Here is a 6,123-nt window from a genome sequence, read left to right as displayed (position 1 = left end):
GACCCCCTCTTCGTATTCTCTTAGCGTTGGTGTTAACGTCTAGATTAGTGTTATGTTGTTCCTGACTACTTGGAGACCCGATATATGGAGATCCAGTTCCTTCAGGTGAGGAAGCAGGCCCTTCATTCTCAAAATCCTACGAGATTGGACCATGTGATGATCTTGCAGGCACTTGATTACCTTCCAGCAAGTATGGGTTAAACTTGTTAAGCACCCTCAAAATGGTGAAATAAGTTTCATGTTGGAAGCTCGATTTGTGGGATCTTTGCCACTCTTCCCGGTATCTTCGTTCCACATCCAGCTCGCCATCACCGCTTCTTCTGTTGCGCCACATTTGAGTGATCAAAGCTACATATTCATTAACGGATGCTGAAATTGTGTGAAAATGATGACATAACCCTTCGGCATCACGACTATTGATGTTACCGGTTTCTTCAGAAATTTTTTGTAAAATCTTATCATAAAAAGTTTTTTTTCTTGATAAATACCATTGATTTCATCTAATGTATAAAATACATAATTTCTAGAAAGTGACTCGTCTTTATCCATAGTATACTTGACACCACGAATTTTTGTGTTTCTTGGTTGTGTTTGTTGTGTATTTTGTTGTGTTTCTTGTTGTGATCGTTGTTGTGTTGTTGTGTTTGTTGTGGTGTTTGTTGTTTTGATCATTGTTGTGAGGATGCCATATTTGTTAGAAATGAAATTTATAGAGATGAGATTTTTTTCTGGTAGATTGAGTTGATATGAATAGTTTTGTTTGAAATAAAAGAAAAATTAGAGATAGTATGAAAATTGTGTAATTTTGAGGTACTGATGAAGAAGGTGTGAGTTTCAAGTTTGGAGATGAACTGAATTTATAAGGAAACAAAAATGAGTAACAGCCATTGGATGAAAGGAGTCGTTGGCGCTTTTATGAAAAACGCAGCGCGTTTACCTAAAACGCTGGCGTGTGAAGTAACATCGGGCGGTTGAAGGACAAGCGCCGGCGTTTTTGGCTCACACGCCAGCATTTGTGCCGCGCTCGCCCGATCTTCCATCGCGCGCGCGCTTATTCTTCCATCTCACTCAACAAACCAACAAATTTGTTGGTTTGTCCATCCGTTTTTCATGGTTGTTGAGTCCATAGTGGGATCAAAATCAACAAATTCTTGTTTTGTTGAGTCCATAGGAACTGCTCTAAGGAAATCAATTACAAGTAGATCACTAAGAGAAAGAGCAATAAACTGCAAAGATACCCAATTTCTTTTTATGTATAAGGGAGAGATGATGGTATATCCGGAAGTAAATTCCGACCATTTAATTAGATTGTATTCTTCTTCGATAAGAGATGCTCCTAAAACAAAGGAGTCATTTTCCCATAAATTTGTCGATCCACACAAACACGGATGCCGATTGAGAGCGATGTACTGATGAACCGTCGACGAAAAACTCGCCCACAACGATGAAAAAATCGCCCCAAAATGGCAAAAAAAATATGTCCAAAGACACCAGAAACGATGTAAAAACATCTTATTCATTACCTACTACCAAAAACTTTAAAAGAAAAAGGAATTCTTGCTCAATCTGGTCCTTTTGGACCTGATCTGAGGAAGACAACTCTAAGGTTTTTTGTTTTTTCTTGAGAAAGGGAAAAAAAAGAAAGAGGAGAGAGAGAGAGTCGCAATCTAATTCTAGTGTTCAAAACTAAACGAAGAGTATTGAATAATACAAAGTAGGATATTCAGATGTAAAATGAAGGACCCGTTATCCATATTTTTTGATTTTTGTTTTTTTATTTTATTTTAATTATTACAATAAGTATCTATCACGAACCGTAGATGGGTAAACATACATGTCAGAAATTCATATTGTTGCGGGTACTAGCTTAAGGGAAGAAGCATGAGAAATCAAAAAAATATTGTATTAGCAGCAATTTCATTAGTTGCAAAGAACCAACCCGCCTATATATAGGCCACAAAATGTTAAGTATCTAGCATTAATAAGCTAATTGGAGGAAAGCATGCCACAGAATGTTAAGTAGCTAGCACAAATAAGCTAATTAGAGGAAAACGTGGTTGTGTACACTTGAAGCTTCTTGTAATGTAGGTTGCTAGGATATTGTTGTCTGGTCGAAAACTTTTTCGAAAAAAAATATTATAGGATGGCGCTGCTCATTTTGATTCGATAATATTTTATCGTGAAAAACTGTGTGCGGTAAAAACCCAAACCACACTAATACATGGCGATTATCTGATAACCCCGTCTTAAGAAACTATATGAATACACATCTCTTTAGATGATGACCATCGTTCTAAGACTATTATCTCATTGAAAATCTCTCCAGAAATATCCAAAATGACAAAACGTGAACGCAGGAAAACATAAGAACTCTGAAAAAGTGATGTTGTCTCGTTAAAACCAAGCCAGGGAAAACTCAAAGGGACAAAAAACAAGACGAAAAAATAAGAGTACAACCTTTCGAACTGCGGATAGCAGTAGACTTGCATGCGCCATTGAAACCTTGACAAGTAAAACCCGATTGGGACAAAACCTTGACAAAGAAAAAAGAGTACCTGACTTAAAATTCCAATATTCCATATATATATATATATATATATATCCATAGTTCTTTACGGATTTACTCCCCCTGATGAGTAGTGTGATGGACCATAAAATTACGGCTAGCGCGCCAAGAAGCGAAGGCCATAATTCCCGACGCTCAACTCTGATGAACTAACTGTGCCTTAAAACTCCTCTTTGCGCCAGGCAATACACGTTCATTTGCCTTTGCAAGCATGCTCAACGAGCATGATGCAACTAAATTAGATTCCAAACCATTCCAAGTAACCCTAGTTTTACGCAGGTTATAAAGCCTTAAAAGTCTTTACCGATGCATATATGCATGCATCACTAGCTTCCGAGTCTTTTCCAGGCATAATATACATGCCAGGAACTTGCGAATTGGCCATTGTAAGCCTACGTCCAGCTTCCTTATTTAGCTTAGACATTGCTGAACGCATGCAATGATATTGCTCATGCAAAGGGTACATCAGTCAGGCTCATGCCATACACTTATGCAATCTCCACTAACTTGCATACCGATATAGCTTATTTTCCTTGGTCATGCACAATGCGCCATTGGTACATGCCTAAATCGAACAGCTGAATAGGAAGTATGAGCATCCAAGGTATGGAATGCAATTTGGCCATAATCATCTCTTGTATCGCAATGCCGAGACAGATGATATGACATGCCAATATGTCTCGATCACCATGCAATTAGATGATATAAACAACAACTTGCTAGATCGGAAATGTTATAACTCATTACGACTGCCTACGTACCCTTCCATATTCTAACGGGATCAAGCATTGATCGTAGTTTATCCTCGAAGGGACAAGCAACTTAAGGCAACTCGTGTTGCAAGGACGTGGCCAAGCAATAGGCCTAGTTTTTATTACGGCATAGTGATGCCTTCGCATCATACTCCTCATTGGTAGGGTTATGTAGCTATAAATAAGGCCTAAGCATCATTTATTCGTTTCTGGCTAAGCTATGAAACTTATTAGGGCATAGTCCGCATATGCACCTTCAACCAACTATCCCCCTCCCCCCTTCCTATATATGTTTTATTGATATTTCTACAAATCAAAGTTATGAAGCACTTTAACATGCTTGCTTCACTATTCATGGACGTTACCGTATATATCTGAATAACTGGCTATGATGGTTGTACGTGTATCCATTCTGGCCCATATGTCAATCCCAATATTTACATACATGATGGTTGTACATTATCTAGGCCATCATGCACTGGCCAGACGCATCATCGTGGTGTGTTATTGGCTATAGATCAATGACCTACGTAATGCGCTATGGTATTGCAACTTTGCTCAAGGCCATCTTCCCAACTAGCCTAATGTGCCATTTTGGTGTGCCGTTGTCTCTTGGTCAAAACAACTTATATGTTGCGCCATAATGGCGCGTTATTATCTCTAGTCCCATGTAACCCACATTATGCACTGTAATGGTGTAATTCCAAACAAAAACTATTATCGACAAACTCTTTGGTTTGGATTCATGAGAATAATGTCCTATACGACAATGCTCGGAAATCACACAAAGTTTTTTCAATTTGTCATGGAACATCAATTAATACTTTCTGAGAAAGTATCCCATATTGTGTATTCAGGAATCCAAAAATATTCCACAATGTTACCAAGAATATCGATTAGGCAAAGCCAAATGATATCTCAACAAGGTATCCTAAGATGCATCACATACTACATGCTATGGAGTCTCTAAGATTCACAAAGTTGGTGCTAAGAATTTGGCACAAGTTTAACGGGACAAGCCTATTTTTTTAGTACTGTATGAAGCAAATTCCAGCTACCTACCATCCCAGACGGTCTTTCGGTTAGCCACTCGTAAGTGGGGTGCTAGTCTGTCTAACAATGCACACCGTTGGCCAGTTTCTAACGGGTAGGGATGATCAGTCCCATTATTTGCCTATCGCTCGTAACTGTCTTTCGGGTTGCCACTTAGGCCTCGCAGACTCACAGTACTTAAACAAGCTTAACTCGATTTGCAAAGTAACTGCCATAAAGGTTGCAAACTCTTTCTCGCGCAAAATTTGGCCTACTCTCCAACCTTATTTTTCCTGTCAATGAAAATATTTGCGGACAATTCTGTTACGCGCAGTCTCTAGAGTTATATCAAAACTTGCTCTGATACTAACTGTGACAGACCAAAAAATGGCGCTTATCGCTCCAGGGAACGCATGTCATAACTTCCCAATGCGTCACTCTGATTCCACTAATCATTCCTTAAAACTCCTCTTCACGCCAAAAAAATACATGTTCATTAGCCCTTACAAGCATGCTCGACAAGAATGATGCAACAAACTTAGCTTTCACGTTGTTTCAACTTATCCTGGTTCCACGCAGGGTGTAAAGCCTTAAAATTCTTTGCCCATCCATGTCTTCATGCATCACTGGCTTCTGAGTCTCTTCTAGGCATAGTACATGCCTTGAACTCGTGGATAGGCCATTGTAAGCCTATCTTTAGCTTTCTTATTTAGCTTAGGCATTGCTGAAAGCATGCAGTGATCTTGCACGTGCCAAGGAAGCATCAATCAGGCTCATGCAATACTTTCCTGAGGCTTATGCAAGCTTCGCCAACTTGCACACCGATATATCTTACTTTCCTTGGCCATGCACAATGTAAAATTGGTACATGCCTACGTTGAACGACTTGATAGGAAGTATGAGCATCCAAGGAATAAAATGCAACTTGCCTCATCAAGTTTGTCCACAAGTATCTCTTGCATCGCAATACCTAGTCAAATGATATGAGAGGATAATATGTCGCTATCACCTTACAATTAGATGATATGAGCAACAACGTGCTGGACCAGCTTAATATAAAGGGATCAAGCACTGAGCGTAGTTCATCCTCGAAGGGACAAGCAACTTAAGCCAACTCGTGTTGCAAGGTCGTGACCAAGCAATATGCCTAGTCAGTATATGTTATTCCTTCGAGATGCATCAAGGTGATGCATACTTTTTCCGCGGAATGGCATAGTGATGCCTTCACATCATACGTCTCATTGGTAAGGATACACAGTTGTAGATGAAGCCTTAGCATCCTTTATACTCTTTCGGCCAAACTATGAAGCTTATTTGGGCATAGTCCGCATATGCACCTTCAACCAACTATCTTTCTCTATATATGTTTTATTGACATTTATACAAATCAAAGTTGGGGATCACTTTGACATGCTTGCTTCACTATTCAAGGTCGGTGCCATGTATCTCTGAATAACCGGTTATGATGGTTGTGTTTTCATTCCGGCCCATAGGCCAATATCATAATATTTACAGCCATGATGGTTGTATATTATATTGACCATCCTGCGCTGTCCTAATGTACCATTGTGGTGCGATATTGGCCATAGGTCAATGACCCGCGTAATGCACTATGGTAGCGCTACTTTGCTCAAAGTCATCCTCTCAACTGGCCTAATGCACCATTTGGTGCGACATTGGCTCTTGGACATAGCTTAGTGTTGCACCATAGTGGCGTGTTACTGGATCTAGGCCAATGTAACCACATAATGCACCGAGATGGTGCAATATTGG

Source organism: Papaver somniferum, chromosome 3 (assembly GCF_003573695.1).
Source record: "Papaver somniferum cultivar HN1 chromosome 3, ASM357369v1, whole genome shotgun sequence".
Classification (NCBI taxonomy): Eukaryota; Viridiplantae; Streptophyta; class Magnoliopsida; order Ranunculales; family Papaveraceae; genus Papaver; species Papaver somniferum.
This window is presented reverse-complemented; position numbering follows the sequence as displayed.